Genomic DNA, 19,956 nt, shown 5'->3' with positions numbered 1-19,956 from the left:
CTAGCCATGCTGGACATATTTAGCTCTTTTGCTGTTTCCTCATTAGGATTTTTCCATAGTGTTGACTATCATATGTAAATCATGCGTTATATTAAGGTTCCGTTTATAAAGGGTTAATAAGTGATGAATCAATGTTTTACTAAATGGTGAATCGATTATTATAGAGTCCAACAGGTCAATAGGATGCTTATACTATCCATAACATATACCAGTCCTGTCTGTCACATGCTTATAACATCTATGAATCATTTATTAACCCTTTGTATACTGTGCATAAATGTAACCTTAATATAAAGTGTGACCAAGTTTAATAGAAAACCTTTCTATGGGTTTTTGGACCCATCCTCTTGAATGTAATAGGGAATTCTACCGCTACAGTAAAATTCTCAAGGATGGTTTAAAAATATCTATAGAAAGGTAGCATGGGCTAGTGGATAGATCATTCATTCAACTAGGAGCCAGGAAACCTGGATTCTATTTGCAGCTCTGCCACTGCCATCACTTGAGAAAGTCGGTTTCTTCCTGCATGCCTCTGTTTCCCTCCCACCATTCATCTGTCTTGCCTATTTAGTTGGCATACTTTTTGGGGCAGGGACCCACTCAGACTATTTGTGCATACAGTACCAATACTGTGTTGGGGTCTCTAGATGATACTGAAACACTAATAATAATAATAATAATAATAATTAATCATCGCATTTTCTGTTGTGTTCTCTAGGATTTAGATAGACTTCTATGGAGTTCTATTGGTTCTCTCCCTATGACATTCTATAAGGGAACAGGCAGGCTCATACCTATCCTCTCTGGAGCTTTCTTCTTTCAGCAAGCAGTAAGGCTAATGTTGTGTCACAGCTGGATGGAGGGGCACAATGACACAGTGCAAACTCAGCAGTTGTTTTATCACTCAAGAAAAGGTGACCCAGTGGACATGCTAATTACATCATTCCCATCTGCATGTTGTAAAGTGCTGGCACACAGACCTGCATTCCAACACTGGCCTCCTTCCTCTGTTAGGCTACCTCAGCCATCCCGTTCCAGGAAACTCCTTTGTCTTCCACAAGTCAAGCTGCCGGCTGGTCCATTTGTTTTGTCGCCTAATTGTTCTATCAGTGACCTTTCCACAGGATGGTGGCTTTATAAAACATGGACCTTTTGGATTTATTAATATTTTGTTTGCCAAGAAAGCTTCGAGACTAATTGCCAAGACTTCCCAGAAGATATTAGTTTACAAATTTTAATGACACTCATGATTTATTAATGTGCTTCCCTTTGCATCTGCTCATTTCTATTCCTTGGTGGAATTCCTGCTGAATCCGAGCGAATTAATAAAAACAAAACTGCGTATTGTAATGGCATTTTAGTTAAGCTGTTAATTAAAAGCTTTCCGCTCCTATTCACTCTGCTTTTTTTGTATCTGTTAGTCTCTGAAGACAGGTGGGTCTGGGCTGCAAGCAAGTTCTGCATGAGAATCTCAATATAGTAAGGGTATGTGTGACGGGTTCCCCGGGGTGCATCCTGGAACTGGGGTACTGCTGAGCCCTCTGGCATACCAGCCTGGGCTCCCTATCACACTGTGATGCTGTGACAAGCTGCAAATCCCTCCAGGTCCTGCACTCACACAGCCATCTACAGACAGGGACACACCCAGCTGATGACATGAATGCTTTTGCCAGCCACTCATGAACCAATGATAGAGAGGCTCCAGCAATTCTCCCCAGCTCCCCAGCCTAGAATACCAGAACTGTACCGTCTTGCCCTGGTCAGAAGCCTGACCAGTGTAAGTTTATCATCCAGTCCAACCTTCCATCAATGTGGAGAGCACATGCACCAACCCTTGTTCCTGAGCAGATTTCCCTTGCACTTTAAGCAACACACTGTTTTAGGTAAAATATAAAACAGATTTATTAACTGCAGAAAGATAGATTTTAAGTGATTATAAGTAGTAAGCATACAGATCAAAGTTGGTTACCTAAGAAATAAAAAGTAAAACTGCAATCTGAGTTCCACAGACTAGACAGGATTTGCATTAAGAGAAATCTCACCCTGATAGACAGTACAGGCAGGTAACAGATCTTCCATACATAGGCTAGAAATCCCTTCCACCTGGGACCACCTCCCCTGTTCAGTCTTTGTCCTCTGGACATGCTTCCAGGTGTTGAGTTGTGGGGGGAGTAAGGCCAAATTATGATGTCACTTCCCCCTTTAATAGCTTCTTCCAGCTTGCTGGAAAGATCTTTTGCTGTGATGTGAGTCAAACAGTCTCCATTGTGTACGTGATCTCTCTGAGAGGTTTCCATTGTACACAGTTTCTGCGGTAATCCTTGTGAGTGTGTGTATTCCCCTTAATGGACCATCAACACTGTCTGGCCTCTCCATTGTTGTACCTGAAATGCTAGTTGTGGGTCTTTCCAACTTCACAACATATTTCAGTAACACACATATAGCAAAACCTCATGCCTTCACATACTATGGCAACATGTACAGTCCAACAGGATATTAACGTTCAACAGGTCAAGACTTTTAGAATGATACCTCACAAGGCATACTTTGTACAAAACATATCATAATTCTTTCACCATGGTAAGTATGGGGGTGCCAGGATGTTGCTTTGGGGTATAGAGGTGTCACAGTATGCTTGGGTTATTTTGTTCCTAATACACTCAGCTCCTATGTGCATGTATGTGTAACTTGCTGGTCAGTGGGTGTTACGTGTCCCGCTCTGTGCCTGAACCCCAAACAATGTGGGTCAGTTACAGCCCTCCACTTGTGAACCTGTCTCTTTAGGTCAAGCTGTTGATCCTGGAGCTTTCAGGCCTGGAAAACCCGACTTCAGTTTCAGGTGATGGGTATTATAGATACATTTTTCTTGACTAATTTACACATAAAATGGACATGCAAATGGCCAGTTGTACATGTGTTAATCACAAGTACATGTATAATAGGGTTGTTTGTGTGCGCATATCAGGCATGCAAAGTGCCTGCACAATTTAGAAAATCTGGGTCTCAAACTGTGAAGGTAAATATTCAGCTTTCCTATTCATATACCCACTCCGTATGACAGGAGGAAGTGACCGATGTGAGGGACTCAATGCCAAAATAAGTTTCACCTGGGAATCTCAACATATTTGTCAAAAGTTAGTAAAAGTAGCCCTCAACCTTTAACATTCCTCCTGCCCTGTAGGAAGAGAGAGAGTCCTGTCTTATAAGATCTCAATGCTCTTCACCAGAATTTGCTCTGCAAAGAACGGAATGCCCCCTGACAAGATGTAATTTTGAAAAGAGCTCAATGGTCTTTTTCAGCGAATGGTAAATTAATTGAAAAATGCATTTTCCAGGACACCAAAACTATTCGTAAATTTAGGTTGATTCGGTGAATAGTTTTGTATTAAAAAATGGATTTTTGTCAGCAAAGTCAAAATGGCTTGTTCACTTTGAAATGAAATGTTTTGACTTTTCATTTCAAAATGTTTTATTTAGAAATTTAGCTATATTTATTTTTAAAAGGTTCAAAACACCCATAAATTAAACAAAAAATGGAAAAAATTCTCTTTGCATCAAAATACAGCTCCAAATGAAATGAAAGCAAAAGCCTGAAAAAGTTCATTTTTGTGTTGATTTTTTCCCTTTCATTTTGTGTTTCTTTGGACCCTAAATTAATTAATAATCAAAAAATAAATTCGGTGGGGAAAAAAACTGAAAAAAAATAAGTTTTGGTTTGAAACTAATCAATTTCCCTCCCTTCCCCCCAGATATAGTGAGTTGGGGGCTGAATTGGAAAATCAGTTATTCACTCAGCTCTATTTTAAAGGTCCAGAATGGCATTGTTATCCTCGTTTTACAGCTAGGACAGTGGAAGGCCAGAGCTTTTAAACCATGCTATGAAATGTGCTACATTTAATGCAATGTTCTGTTTTTATTAATAGACTCTAGCATGGGTACTCTTGGTTGTAACTTCACAACTCCCAAACAGGTCACTGGGAGCCCCTTGTGGATATCTAAAGTTTGACTTAGTCCCCAGTTTGCAGTCCCCAGAACTTCCCAACATTATGGCAAAAGATGGTATATTTTGAAGCATCCCACCCCCTCTGAATTCCCCTTGCCAGATATTTCAGGTACGGCATGTGTGTCATGCTTTGTCTGCTTGTTTCTGAAAAGAAGCAGCAAGATGCATTCAGAAGGGAATTTGCAGCCAGAAACCTGCTGTTGCAGATCCTTTGGGTGTTGCTACTGTTGCTGTTTCAGCAGTGCTGAATCTGTTAACAGGAGTTGGCTAGGCCCATCTCTCTCTCTCTTTTTTTTTTATCCTTTGGAATGGTAATTCCATTGCTGCCTTTAGAGCGCTCTGCTTCAAGTTGCCTCATCTTACATGATCATTAGAGCTGAACAGAGACTGCAAAACTTTCTGCAAATAGACACATTTTAAGATGAATTTGTTTTGACCATGCTGATGTCCTTTGTGTGCAGTGGAATTGCATCAGCATTAGTGTTTGCAGAGAGTGTGTGGCAAAGGTATACGTACAAGTAGTTATGCAAACCCCATGTTAAATTCACATATGCAAGTGTCCTGGAAGGGAGTGCATGCACAGTGTAAATAATACCATGTGACTGATCTGAACAATCCCAACTAAATACAGCTTGATCAGTGACTCTTTAGTTACTGGAGCCACAGCTGGGTTTAGGGTGACCAGATAGCAAGTGTAAAAAATTGGGATGTGAGTGGGGGGGGGGGAATAGGTGCCTATATAAGGAAAAGCCCCCAAAATCGGGACTGTCCCGACGGGACCTCTGGTCACCCTGTCTGGGGTGGAAAGTGACTTCTTAACAGCACACACAGCAATGCTGTGCACAAGCTTAGAGGGGGGAATAAAGAATTCCTTGCAGAAAAATATTGTATCCAACTGAAACAGCAAGAGGAATTTAGAGAGGCAGACTAAATGCAAGTTATAAGAAAGCATTTCTGCATGGACTGGTAGAACTGTTGTGTAGATCTGCGTCACAAATTGTGGCTACATATGTAGAGATACCACAGTTGTCTGAATACAGGAGCGTCACATCTAATGGTGCTATAGCAGCAACTCCGTTAGGTGTATGTAAGTTGCAGGTTCTTACCCTTACTGGGCTCAGTCAGTAGAAAGAGGACTGATGGCCTGGTGATTGGACAGGATGAGCTCATGGATGAAGAACAGCTGGTTGAAGCTGAACCCAAGCAAGATAGAGCTTATGCTGATGGGCATGGGAAAGTACTTTGGAGAGTTTGCATGTACAGTGCCCTGTCCTTCGATTTGAGGTACACACCCACACTCGGTCAATCCAGTCCATAGTTGAGGAGTGTTCCTGAATTTCTCACAGACTGTAAGCTTTCACATAGCAGCATCTGCAAATAACACTTTCTGCCATCTCTTGTCAGACAGGAGACTCCATCCCATCCTCATGGATGATGACCTGGTCTAGGTTATACGTATTTTGGTAACCTCCCATCTGTAACAATGCAGCATACATAGCCATGAAGCCATCAGCTCTTGGGAAACTCTAGTTAGTACAGAACACTATTATTTCTCCTCAGCAACACAGGCTACTTGCAACACATCATACCTGTCCTCTACTTCCACCACTGGCTTCTCATAGAATATTTAGTCATGGTGAAGGCCCCTGTCCTTATCTTCAAGGGGCTTAATAGTCTGCACCAAGGATAACTTAAAGGAGTCTAAAGGACTGGTGTGAGGACTGTGATCCACAGTTCTGCTCCTCGGGCATAATGGAGCTGTTTACGGGAAGGCTAAAGCTCGTCTTTGCGGGAGACAGAGCTTTCTCTGGGGCTGGGCTGAGACTGTGGAACAAACTCCCCCAGGAACGCAGGGCCATCACAAAACCCCGTACCTTCTGCTCTAAGTGCACTTCCCGACTCTTCCTTCTCTAATGTAATATTCAGTGTGTACATAAACCAACTCCTACCTAAACCAAACATGCTGCTGAGAACACACTGCTTCCCCTGGAAAAAGGCTCAAAGACAGAGAATTAGCCACACATGACAGATATTACTCGCGTTGCTCAGTGTACAACTAGGAGCCTCTCAGATGCTATAGTGATGAGGGTGGTACACAAACTTCTATAGCCTAGAATAGACCAGACACGCTAAGCCAGTATACTGGAGACAGATTTGTTAATAACCCTGCTTTTTTTAAAAAAACAATGTTAATGCATTTCCTTATCTGGCTTCTTGTTTGTCGTAAGAACTCTGGTTTGGTTACTCTATCAGGGCAGGGTTTTCTTCTGACACCCATCACCAGGCTGTATGTGCAGATAGACCAAGACTCTATATACTACGTAGGGCACCAAATACCATGGCAACGACCCCTAAATCCCATGGCAGTGTTAAACTTAATTCTGTTGTGTCCATTTTAAAGCCCCAAAGTGTCACTGTACACAGAAGTCTTCTGGGGGGTACGTCCGCTCATGTCAATATTGGTCTAATTTTACAAAAGGCTACGTAAAAAGCAGTAGCGAAGTCAGTGCAAACTAAAATTTCATGCAGACAATGACTTGTCTGTACCGCTCTATGTACTATACACTGAAACATAAGTACAAGATTATATTCCAATTGATTTATAATTATATGGAAACCGTGAGAAAGGAAGCAATTTTTCAGTAATAGTGTGCTGTGATACTTTTTTTAATTTGTATGTCTGGTTTTGTAAGCAATAAGTTAAGGGAGGTGAAAGTTGGAGGTACGCAAGGCAAATTAGACTCCTGAAAGGGGTACAGTAGTCTGGAAAGGTTGAGAGCCACTGCCCTAAGACATTCCCCAGTAGTTGCTGCATGAAACTCTTCAACTGGTGGCGTCATTAGGAAGACGTCCAATCATGATTTAAAGACTGAATGACAGAGAATTTTCTGTGTCCTATGGTAATTTGTTCCAGTGGCTAATTATCCTCATTCAGTCATCATAAAATAGCCTTCTTTCTGATCCTTCTATCCCCTCACACACACATACCTATGTGGCTTGTGGCTGGAAATGAGAATTGACATAAAATTCATGAACCACGATTAGGGTAATAAAATTAATGCCAATCAACAGGGGGTTATGAAAAATGGATCTTGTCAACCTACTTGATATCTATTTTTTTTAATGAGATTACAAGTTTTGTTGTTAAACTGCTTCATAGAGTTTAGGGAGAGAAGGAAGCATTAGATCTTCTACGTTTCAGAGCAGCAGCCGTGTTAGTCTGTATCCGCAAAAAGAAAAGGAGGACTTGTGGCACTTTAGAGACTAATCAGTTTATTTGAGCATAAGCTTTCGTGAGCATCCGATGAAGTGAGCTGTAGCTCATGAAAGCTTATGCTCAAATAAATTTGTTAGTCTCTAAGGTGCCATTAGATCATCTGGTATAACACAGGCCATTAAATTTCACCCAGATACCCCTGTATTGAGATAAACTAAAGCATTTCAATACTCAGGAGTCTAAACTTTTATGTGCCACAGGCAGATAATTGGAGAGACTGAGATGGTCAGAGTCTGAAGCCCCTGCAATGGTTGGTAATTGATTAGATATGTTTGGATGATCCCAGAAGCCATCTACACCCCATGCTGCAGAGGAAGGAGGAGGTTCCAGCCAATGTGACCTTGGGAAAATTCCTCCTGAACCCCAAATCTGGTGTCAATATGATATACCTCAACTTCTGTAACACATTTGACTTGGTACCACACAACATATTGCTTAAGAAACTAAACATATATAAATACAACATGCCCCACATTAAATAGATTAAAAACTGCCTAACTGATGGGTCCCAACATGTTATTGTGACTGGGACTCCTCATCTTGTCCAATGCCAGCAAGAAGATGTGGAGCTTGGATTTTAACCACCCAAAAATGACATAGCTAGATTTTAACAGCAGGGAATCGAAGAAGATCTTTTCATGTTAATGCATGGGGCTCTGCAATCCAGTACAAATACAATTCAAGGCCTTATTATGTATAGTGGCACCCTAAAATGTATTACAGAAGCAAATAAAACAGTTGCAAAGCTAAAATAAAATATAATAGCAGGGGAAGAGACATTAAGACATACAGGAAAAGGGAAAAGGGAGCTGTTTTCAGAGCAAATCGGTATGGTGGGGAGATCCAAGCACAATGTTCCAGACAACAGGGGGAGCAGAGGAGAAGGATCTTGTGCCAAAAATTGGCCTTAAGCATGCATTTAAAATGTGGCATTTTGGTTCTTGGCTTATAAAGCTGCTCGCTTTCCTCCTGCCAGGTCACTGCATTCCCAGAAAAATACAACCAACTCCGATATAAATCTATTGCTCTCAGCAGCAGACTCCCAGTTCATGCCAGTGTTGAGGGGCAAACACAAGAGGTTTGTGAATTTTGATCCAGCTCCCACTGAAGACAATAGAATTTTTGCCATTAACTTCAGTGGGGCAGGATTAGGCAATGAAGGAGGGAGGCAGGATGTTTTGGTCGCTGGATTTTCATGAGCGCTGCGGCTCCTTATTCTGGATCTGATCTTGCCTATTGAAGTCTGTTGGAGGTTTGCCATCCATTTAATCAGTGGTGAGATTGGATGTTTTCATTGCTGCGCTCGTGCAATTTACTGAGGACCTGGTTCTCAAGGTGCTAAGGGCCCTCCACTGCAGCTGGCATATAGAGGAGCTGAGAGCACTCAACACCGCTCCTGACTGTGTATTAGCATGCTCTTCCCTAGCGCTTTCCATGGGAGTGCTTTACAGACATTAATGAACCTGTGTGTGGGGAAGCCACTGTGAAGTTGGTCAGTGTTGTTTTCTCTGATTTACAGACAGGGAAACAGACACAGAGGGGTTAAGTATCTTCTATAAGATGCTATGAAGGCTCTTGGATACCATGGTGATGATGGAGGCCCATATAAGTACATAGGCAGTCAGACTAAGGTCAGCCAAGAAGTCTTTGGCAGAGTTAGGAAGAGAGATGAGGCCTCCTGATTCTCTGTCCTTTTAAACAGTTCTTCCTCTCTTATAGGGTCCTTGAGAGAGAGAGAGAGAGAGAGAGACACACACACACTCACACACGTGGTTCAGTCAAGATTTATTCCATTGCTCAACTCTGTGCTATCAACTCCTTCCCTGACAGTCTTTTGCAAATCCTTTTAATGCCATTGAGGGGAAAGAGATATAAAATGGAGAGAGAATAGCTTCTAAGTTTCCTTTTGTAATCAGCTGAATTGCAGCTAAAATTAGAAGCTTAATGGGTGTTGGGGATTGCCTTTGTAAATTATCATGCAGGCAGCAAACCTGCCTGTATTCTAGCAACGTTGCATTCGGGCAATCCAGCCAAGAATCCCTCTGTTTGCTACATGGGCAAGGGGAAAGGTGAGTTAGTTCTAGAGGTGACACAAATGTGCTGACATTACCATCACTTATGGTCAAGACTGGATATCTTCCTAAAAGCTGTGAAATAGCTCACATAGATATTATGGGCTTGATGCAAAAATTATTAGGTGAGGTTCTCTGGCCTGTGTTATGCAAGAGTTAGAATAGATGATAGTGAGGGATAATATGGATAGTGCATATGAATAGAGAATATGGATAGTGAATGATCATCTGTCATGACCTGCATAGGATGTGCCGTGTTTGTCTTTCTCCCAGAGGATAGAAGTGACTTTTTCTGTACAAAGTACAAGTTGGTCTCCATACTGGAAGAAAAGGTTAAAGGACTAGAGGCTCAAGTAATGACCCCGCATTGCACTAGAGAAAATGAAGACGAGAGACCCAAGTAACGACCCTGTGTTGCATCAGAGAAAATGAAGACTTCCTGGATAGAAGTCAGGATTTGGTACTGAGGGCACAGCATGCCTAAGAATTGGAGAGGGCAGTGCAGGGGGGACTGAAGAACATGGAAGAAATTTGGCAGCATGTGTCCTCCAGAAGAAGGAGGAGGAAAACCAATATACCCCCAACACAGATGGAGGTAAGCAACTGCTTTCATGCTCTCTGCACAGGTACTACAACTGAGAATGCCTTGGAAGGGTCATCTGAGGGAAGGGATCAGAAGGAGATCCCACTGACCAGAAGGCATGGAATGCATTGTCCTAAGGATGGGGGTAACACGACCACCAGTCCCAAGAGAAGGAGAAGGGTGGTAGTGGTGGGGACTCTCTCCGAGGAGGCAGAGTCATCCATCTGCCGTTCAGATTGGAAATCCCGAGAAGTGTGCTTGCCTGGAGCTAGAATTCAGTACATGACTGAGAGTCTGTCAAGACTCATCAAGCTCTCAGACCACTACCCCTTCCTATTTATCCACATGGGCACCAGGGATAATGCCAAGAATGAACTTGAGTGGATCACTGTAGACGGTGTCTCTGGGAAGAAGGATAAAAGAGTTTGGAGCACAAGTGGTGTTCTCGTCCATCCTCCCTGTTGAAGGAAAAGGCCCGGGCAGGGACCATCAAGTCATGGAAGTAAATGCAACTCTATACAGGTAGTGTCAGCGAGAGGGCTTTGGCTTCTTTGACAATGAGTTGATGTTCCAGAAAAGAGGATTACTGTGCTGGGATGGGCTCCATCTACCAAATACTGGGCAGAGCATCTTTGGACATAGTCTGGCTAACCTGATAAAGAGAGTTTTAAACTAGGTCCTGTGGGGGGTGGTGACAAAAATCTGGCCAATGCGCATCTAGGCTCAAATAAAGAAGACAAGGGAAAGGGGCTCATTTCTTGAGAAAGGTCTAGAAATAACAACTTAATTAAAAAGGCAAGAAGAAAAGCAACGGGGCAGTTTGCCAAATATCTTCGATGCCTGTATACAAATGCAAGGAGTATGGGGAACAAGCAGGATGAACTGGAAGTCATGGTAGATGAAGAAAATTATGACATAATTGGCATCATAGAGACTTGGTGGGACAACTCCCATGATTGGTGAAACAGCACTGAGGGATGTTCCAAAAGTATAGGTTTGGGAAAAAAGGAGAAGATATTGGGATGTATGTCAAAAATTTATCCACTTGCTCCGAGGTCCAAGAGGAAGTGAGCAACAGACCTACTTTGGGTGAGGATACCAAAGGAAAAGAACAATAGTAATGTTATGTTGAGGGAAATCAGGAAATCGAAATCAGGAAAAGGAAGTGGATGAGTCATTCTACAGTTAGGTAACAAGATTAGCTAACACACATGAGCTAGTATTAATGGGGGATTTTAACTTCCCTGATATCTGTTGAAAGACTTGCAGCAAAACATAATACATCCTGCAAATTCTTAGTGTGTGTAGGGGACAGCTTTCTGATTCAGAAAGTTGTGGAAACAACTAGAGGGTCTCCCATTTTGGATCTCATTTTGACCAACAGGGATGAAATTTGTTGCGAACATGAAGGTGGTTGGAAACTTGGGAGGAAGTGATTGTGATCTGATAGAATTCAAGATCCTATGAAAAGGAGGACACGAGAACAGCAAAACAAGGACATGACTTCAAAAAAGCAACTCTGAGAAAAGGACACGATTTCAACCAACTCTGAGAAATAGTATGCAAGGGCCCATGGAAAGACCAGTTAGGAAGAAAAGGAGCTGAAGGGGTTAACCAAGCCCAAACAAAGAATAACTATTAATGGAATGATGTTGGATTGGAGGGAGGTCTCAAGTAGAGTTCCACCGGGATCTGTTCTGGGTCTGATATTGTTTAACATCTTTGTTAATGACCTGGATGACAGTAGAGAGAGCCTACTCATCGAGTTTGCAGATGACACAAAGCTAGGGGGGTTGCCAATACTTTGGAGGATAGAGTTAAAATCCACAGGGAACTTGATAAATTGGAAAACCGGGCTATAGACAACACAATGAAATCCAAAAAAGAAATGTAAGGTGCTATATTTAGGGAAGAAAAACCATATGCACAAATACAGAATGGGGGAAAACTGGGAGTTGTGGTGGATCACAGCTTCAACCTGAGTCAGCAATGCGATGCTGTTGCAAAAGAAGCAAATGCAGTTTTAGGTTGCATTAACTGAGGCATAGGATGCAAGTCATGTGATGCAATAGTACCGCTCTACTCGGCGCTGGGTAGGCCTCAGCTGGAGAACTGTGTCCAGTTTTGGTCACCAATGTATAGAAAGGATGTGCAGCAACTGGAAAGGATCCAGAGGTGAGTGACAAAGATGATGAAAGGGATGGAAAGCAAGCCATGTGAGTAAAGGCTGAAGGAACTGGGTATGTTTAGTTTGGAAAAGAGGAGACAAAGGGGGGATATGATAGTGGTTTTCAGATACTTGAAAGACTGCTATAAAAAGATGGAGAAAAGTTGTTGTCTTTTGCTACAGAGGCCAGGACAAGAGGCAATGGGTTCAAACTGCAGCGTAGCAGATACAGATTAAATCTCAGGAAAAATGTCCTAACTGTAAGAACAGTAGGACAAAGGAACAGACTGCCTAGGGAGGTTGTGGAAGCTTCTTCACTGGAGGTTTTCAAAAGGAGGCTGGAACCATCTGTCTTGGATGGTTTAGACACAACAAATCCTGCATCTTGGCAGGGAGTGCACCAGATGACCCTTGCAGTCTCTCCTGATCGTATGATTCTAGGACCAGGATGGTTCCTTCTGTTCTTCAGATCTATGAATCTATGAACTTTCAGTGTCGTGTGCCTATGAAAATCTTTAGATATCTGTTCCCATATTACAAACAGGAACATAGGGATTCGTAAGGCATTTGACTTTGTACCCCACTACATTTTGATTAAGAGGCTAGAATGATAAAAATCAATTTGACACCTTTAATGGATTCAAAACTGGCTAACTGATAGGTCTCAAAATGTAATTGTTAAATGGGGAATCTCCATGGAGTGAGTGTGTTTCTAGTGAGGTCCTTCAGGATTTGGTTCTTAGCCTTATGCTATTTAATATTTTTATCAATGACCTGGAAGAAAACATAAAATCAGTATCGATTAAATATATGGATCATACAAACATTGGGGGAGTGTTAAATAATGAAGAGGACAGATCTTTGGCCCAGAGCTGATGACTGGTTGCAAGCAAACAATATGTGATTTAATACAGCCAAATGTAAAGTCATAGGCAAAAAGAATGAAGGCCATACTTACTGGCTGAGGGACTCTATCCTGGGAAACAGTGAACCTGAACATGAGTCGGGGGTCATGGTGATTAATCAGCTGAACATGAGCTCATAGTGTGACCCTGTGGCCTAAAGAGCTAATATGATTCTCCGATGTGTAAACTGGGGAATCTCAGGTAGGAGTAGATCGGTTATTTTACCTCTGTTTTGGGCACTGGTGTGACCATTGCTGAAATACTGTGGCCAGTTCTGATATCTGCAATTCAAGAAAGATAAATTAGAGTGGGGTACAGAAAAGAGCCATGAGAGCGATTAAAGGATTGGAATGCCTCCGAGCATAGACTCAAGAAGCTCAATCTATTTAGCTTATCAAAGAGAAGGGTAAGGAAGGATTTGGTCAGTGTCTAAAAGTACCTACATGGGGCACAGAAATTTGATAATAGAGGGCTCTTCAATCCAGCAGACAAAGGTGCAACCTGATCCAATGGCTGGAAGTTGAAGCAAGGCAAATTCAGACTGGAAATAAGGTCCAAATTTTTAAATGTCAGTGTAATTAACCACTGGAACAATTTGACAAGGATTGTGACAGAGTCTACATCACTGAACACTTTAAAATCAAGATTAGATGTTTTTCTGAAATATATTCTCTAGTTGATTTTAATTAATTAATACAGGGAAGTCCTATGGCCTGTGTTGTACAGGAGGTCAGACTAGATTATCAGAATGGTCCCTTCTGGCTTTATAATCTATGGATCCATGAATTTTTGAGGATGTGTTTTTTCTCTCTGCTGTCAGGGTGGCCTGGTTCCACTCCCTGGTCCTTCAGTCTCTTGATACTCACTTTACAGTGTAGATGCTGAAAACAAAATTCCACACTGAGCTGCAGAAAAATGCCATATTCTACAGCAATCCAAGGGGGGGGGCTAACTGAGATGAATGGTGTAGTTCACACCTCTCAGTGCTATTATTTCGGGCTGTCTGCAGACTCAGGCACTCAGCTCTGTATTGGTTTACACTGCCATAAGATTTAGGGCTTGGCTACACTTGCAGATGTAGAGCGCTGGGAGTTAAACCAGCCTTCAGAGACCGCAGCAGGGAAAATGCTACCGTGTGTTTACACTGTCAGCTGCAAGTGCACTGGCGTGGCCAGATTAGCAGCTCTTGCAATGCCACAGAGAGCAGTGCATTGTGGTAGCTATCCCAGTGTCTAAGTGGCTGCAGCGTGCTTTTCAAATGCGGGGTGGTGGAGTGTGACAGGGAGTGTGTTGTGTGTATGTGGGGGGAGAGACAGGGTGTTTTGGGGGACAGAGAGTGTGTCAGCATGTCTTGTAAGTTCAGACAGCAGCAGACCCCCCCTCCCCTCCGCCTCTCTCTCATACACACTCACAGCAGCAGCATTCCACAGTAATGGTTTGCTTTGCCCTGGAGCAGATAAGCATGCCGGCTGTCAGAAATGGGGCTTTGAAAGGGATAGCCGCATGCCTGCAGCTGAGTTCAAAACAATGACAAGAATGGCCACTTGACTTTAGGGGATTATGGGACGTTTCTGGAGGCCAATCACAGCGCAGTAATGCAACACGTCGTCCACACTTGACATCCAGGCGTGTCAACTGGGGTGCAGCAAGCATTATGCTTGTCGTGGAGGTGGATTACCAGGAGCGCTCCAGCTGCAGAGTCCAGGCGCTTTAAGTGCCTTGCCAGTGTGGACACCTCAGGAATTAGGGTGCCCGGGGCTGATTTAATGAGCTCTAACTTGCAAGTGTAGCCAACCCCTTAGAAAGGTATTTTTAAAAATGAGTCAAAATTCCATGGAATAACCAGGGGCCCTGACCAGGACTATGGCTCATAGACTATATGATTTTTTTTTGAGAGAGAGAGAGTCCTTTTTCTGGTCCTAACTTCTTTTTTTCTTCCCTCCCAATTAGACTGGGCCCAAAATTGTAAAACTTTGTTTCTTTGTTCAGTAGAATCTAGGGCTTTAACATGGATTATGTCTGCTTACATTTGTGTTTTATTACATTGTGGTTATTTTTTTCCTGAAGTGCACTGCCATTTATAATGATAATAAATAATATGGAGAATGGAGAAATGTTATTTTTTTTTAAATCCTTCCACCTTTCTCTCATCCTGGTCTCTGTCATTTTCTCTGCAGTACTTTCATTAGTGCTCCTAATGAAGTAAATAACTGAACAGCTTCAAATGGTCACTTCTCCAAATAATATTTACAGACAGCTTGTATTCCCCCAGCTTTGAAGGTAGCCCTTGGTTTATTTATCTGCCAGATGTTCCCCTCTGCAAAATATGGCTGGTTGTCCTTTTTGAATGTGTTCCTAACTAAGAGGGGGAAAAAAAGAAGCAAGCTATCTCCCATAAAATGCCCAGATAATAGGAGGATAATATATTTTTACATTCAGGATGCCTGCTTATATGTAAAGATTGTAAAGATTAGAGCAGCTCTTTTATAGGCAGGCTATCACAGCTTGTTTCTGGGCCTTTGATGACTAATTACTTTGCAGAACAGCGTCTGTAAATGTGAACAGTTATTATCACCCAAACATGCCTGATGTTTACGGCCCTCGGGCCTGAATGCTGCCAAGTGATTCCAGCAGAAGTTGAAAGTGCTGCACACCTACATGATTGGGAGTGGTAGATGTAAAGCTGCTAAGTAATAATGTAAGAATAAGGAATTAGAATAATTGTATGAATACTGCAGGTTCTGTATTTGTGGAGGTAGAGTCACTATTATAGCTATGTTGGGTTATTAGACTTTCCTTATGAATATCTAGCTTGATACAGGATGGTTGGAAGAACAAGGAGGAAGGTAACACAATGGTACTAGGTAAACAACCTGCCAATTGTGGGGCGATTACAAGACAGTGGCCGAGCTGCTACCAGTGAGGATGCTACTTCCAGGCTCCAGCCTGAAGTCAGACAGCTGGTTAGCCAAGGCCAGGAGCCTAGAGAACAAAGGGACACTGAATGGTTCCAAAACTCTCAGGGATGGTTGGGGGAAGACCAGACTGACGTGGGGCACAGGTACAGGTCATGTGAAAAGGTCTAAACAGTTAGGGCCTTCCCCATCTCTCAAGGGAAAGATTTGAATGTGTTGTGACAGGGTCAGGCCAGATGGCTACAGGAGAGTGATGGAAGGTAGATACATTAGCTCCAGGTTAAGCAGGTCCCCTTTCCCTGGGTAAAATAACAGGGACTATTCCAGAACAATCAGGAACCTGTTAGAACCAATTAAGGCAGGCAGGCTAATTAGGACACCTGGAGCCAATTAGGAAGCTACTAGAACCAATTAAGGCAGGTAGGCTAATCAGGGCACCTGATTAAAATGGAACAGCTCCCTTCAGTTAGGGAGAGACCCGTAAGGAGCTGGGAGTGAGAGGACGTGCTGCTGGAGGACTGAGGAATACAAACGCCATCAGAAAGAAGGTCCTGCGGTGAGGACAAAGAAGGTGCTGGTGGGAGGTCATGAGGAAGTGGCCCAGGGAGTTGTAGTTATCACACAGTTGTTACAGGAGACATTGTAGACAGCTGCGATGCACAGGGCCCTGGGCTGGAACCCAGAGCAGAGGGCGGGCCCGGGTTCCCCCCATCCCCCCAACTCCCTATTTGACACAAGAGAAGTTGACCTGGATTGTGAGTCATATCAGAGGGGAAGGTCTCTGGCCTGTCCCTGACCCACTAGGTGGGACAACAGAGACTGCGGGGATTGTTCTCCATTTCCCCCATGCTGGCCAGTGATGAGGTTAGCTGAGTGAACGGCAGGTTTGAGCCAGTGGCAAACGTGGCCATACTGAGGGCTACCGTGAACCTCGGAGGCAAGCAAATCCACCAGAAAGCGCAGGACCCACCAAGGCAGAGGAGGAACTTTGTCACAGTGTATAGCCTGTTTATTGTTTGAAGATCATTTTCTCTGAAATGCCTTAGTTCTAAATAAGCAAATTTACTTGATGAAGGCTGTCTGGTCTCTGGAGACTCCTTGCTGCCAGAGGGAAGTGACCAGAAGGGACTGAACGTAAGTCAGGCCTGCTGATATGATCACAGTTGGTATATAGGGGATTCCAGCCCAGGGCCTGGTCTGAGAGTGGGAGAATCACATGATTCCAGCCCAAGAAAGGTGAGGGTTTGAGGCCTGGGACCAGGAAGGGCCAGAGGTGCAGTTTGCCTGGTAACTGTGACATGGGCATCAAGAAAATATTTCGGAAGCCATACGCTGCGAATCTGCGCGCTCTTCCTACAAGCATTACATTTCCAGAATGCCTTGTATAGGACACCGCGAGGACCGTGCACTGGGGCTTGTTGTCTTTCCCTCAGTATATTGCCAACTGCAGTATGGCTAAGATGAGACAGGCTCTACCAGTGAAATGGAAGGCTTAAGCTACAATGATTTATTGCCACACAATAGTTAAAGCTACAGAGTAAGCCACAGAGGACCATGTTACGTCATTCAGCATGCCTCCAGTAGCGTAGAGAATAAATGTCCCAGGAAAAATTAAGGTACCATCAGTTCTATCAGCTATAACCGGCAAAGGAAAAGTAATGCCTACAAGGAATACAAACTAAAGTTAACACAGCAACGCCAGCCTTGCACATTCGTGCACACCGCATGCACAGGGTCAGCTATGTGCAAATGTGCCACGTATGGCAAACATAGTCAGACTGGACTCAAAGGACCGCAACAGTGCAACCCATCGTAAACGCCCGAAGAGTGAGAATATGTCTGAAAAATGCACCGTGGACTGGCACAACCTAGAGAAGCGACTGAGGTGACAATAGGCCTGAGTCAGAGTGGACATTGGGCACTTTGCTCTCCCTCTGCTACCCAGTGCAATGCTTCAGCCGTCTGGAAGATGTCTACCTCTTCTCTGTTCCCCTCCAGAGCTTGGCTGAGAGAGGGTGTATTGTGAGAAGACCCCCAGCTGAAGGTACACACTCACTTTCATTTCAGCATTGGCGGAAAGGGCTATTGGAGCTCCTTTCTTTTCCAGAATGACTAGGTGCAATCTCACTGCATAACTCAGTTCTCACCGTGAGCAACACCACACCCCAGCTGAGACATTTTACGAGCGCAGGGAGTGAAAGATGAAAAGGTCTCCGCCACTTGGACTTCCTTTGTGCTACCCTTTGCACAGCCCTAGTGGGAGGCTGGCTGCTTCTTGCTCGGGGTGACAGAAGCCATTATTAATGCTGCAGAAAGCAGTGGTGGGGCCTCTTACCTTTATAAATGACGTTCATAAAGGCTGATAACTGGAATGAGCTCTGGCAGTTACTAATTAGCACCATTATGCAATCAGCTTTCACACTGGCAGCATTAGGCTACTTAATCAGCCAATTACCACTGAGCTCAGAAAATGCTGCTCTAAAGTTAGCATAAGGAGCCTTTGCAAGGGGTAGGCTTGAGAAGACAATGGTGGCCATTGTTTCCAGGAGCCAGCGTCTGGCTCCTGATCACAATGGAGGGATGCTACAAAATTGCTGTTGAAGCAGGCACTTAAATTGGTCTTGACCGAAAGCCCTATCCCCCTTTTCAGAACAAATAGCTTCTCCCAGGTGCACAGCTGTAATTCTTCTAACAACAAGCTTCTGTGGTGTTTTATTGACTCTCTCTGTCACTGAAACATGGGGAAAGGTCTAAGGCAAAGACTGGCTTTGGGAAGCATGTTAACTTAATGGCCCCATTGAATCCCAGTTAATATGGCAGTTTGATACTTCCCAATGGACAGCTTTTACTTTTTATTCCTTGCATAGAATCAGAGATCAACAACCCACAATGTCAGCAAGCCACAAGCAAGTCATGGATACAGAGGGTTACGATTGGAGGTGGTGGTGTAAATCTGATGAGTCCCTTACACTAACTTCAGAATCTCATACAATCACTCTCCAGAGCCTTGAACCTTGGACATTCCCAGCAGTGCAAAATGGGTGTAAACCCCTGTTTTTCCTGATGGGTAACTTTTGGTTTGCTCTGCACTTTCCTTTGCAGCCATTTAAACGATGGCACAAAGTGCAATGGAGAATCAGGCTTAGAGTCTCTTATGCTCATGTGAACGCCCTTAAACCCATTGGTGACTACTTTCCAAAATGAGACTGAGCTGGGATAGCTAACGAATCTAGGAGCTCGTAGAAGGTGTAAATTAGTGTAGTGTGGGGGCTGTTGTAACTTACACCTTACGTGTGCCTGGTAGTTGCTTTTCCTGCTGCAGTCCTCTCCTCTAGCCTGTTAACGACTGGTTTGCGCCTCCATAAATTTATTTAAAATCAAATTCAGAGATGATGCGTAAGGAGTGTGTGTGTGTGAGAGAGAGAGAGAGAGAATGGGAATGTTTTCAGTTGCACATTGAAAAGTGAGCATCAGCCCACACAATTGTGAGAAAGTCAAAGGGAGTCTGTGTTTATACCCACTGGAGGGGCCTGAAGACTGTGAATTGCACCTTCTTTGATCCCTATAGAATTTGGCCTGCTGTCTCCAGCCATCAAGTGTGAGGATGAATGAAGCACCATGATTATTTTGTTACTTTTTTTTAATCTCACTTTCATTCCTGCTGCTTATTTTGGGGAACAAATTACTGATGGGCATTATGTTGAAAATGGTCAGATAAGGATCCCAAAGCCTGGATGCTTCCAAATGCATCTTTACCTCTATGCAATGGAAATCTCCAGAGAGAATACTTTTTCTGCCGACTGCAGCTAGAAATACATTGATAGTCTTTCTGTCCACGTGTCTGTACCTCTGCTGTTGGCTGGAATCTGCAAGCAGAGAGGATCCCAGGGAAAAAAATGTTATAAGGTCAACTTTGGCCCCAACTCCTTGCAAAACTTTGGGCCAGTAGACCTGTTTCCATTAAAAAAGTTACTTGCCTTCATTCCCTGCCCCTAATGCAGTTGGCTACAGGAACAGCTTATATGCACGGGGAT

At 43.4% G+C, this 19,956-nt stretch overlaps 2 protein-coding genes across 2 annotated transcripts in view; both read left to right on the top strand.

The window, feature by feature from the left end:
* Window positions 1–1,174, top strand: part of CFAP58 (cilia and flagella associated protein 58) — a 450,792-nt gene extending 449,618 nt beyond the window's left edge. The window contains exon 20 of the transcript XR_012160075.1: window positions 719–1,174. The gene's annotated coding sequence lies outside the window, so the exon portion shown is untranslated. The remainder of the gene's footprint in view (window positions 1–718) is intronic.
* SORCS3 (sortilin related VPS10 domain containing receptor 3) overlaps window positions 1–19,956 on the top strand; it is a 481,141-nt gene that overhangs the window by 163,363 nt on the left and 297,822 nt on the right. The window lies entirely within an intron of this gene.

Source organism: Lepidochelys kempii, chromosome 7, assembly GCF_965140265.1.
Source record: "Lepidochelys kempii isolate rLepKem1 chromosome 7, rLepKem1.hap2, whole genome shotgun sequence".
Classification (NCBI taxonomy): domain Eukaryota; kingdom Metazoa; phylum Chordata; order Testudines; family Cheloniidae; genus Lepidochelys; species Lepidochelys kempii.
This window is presented reverse-complemented; position numbering and strand designations above follow the sequence as displayed.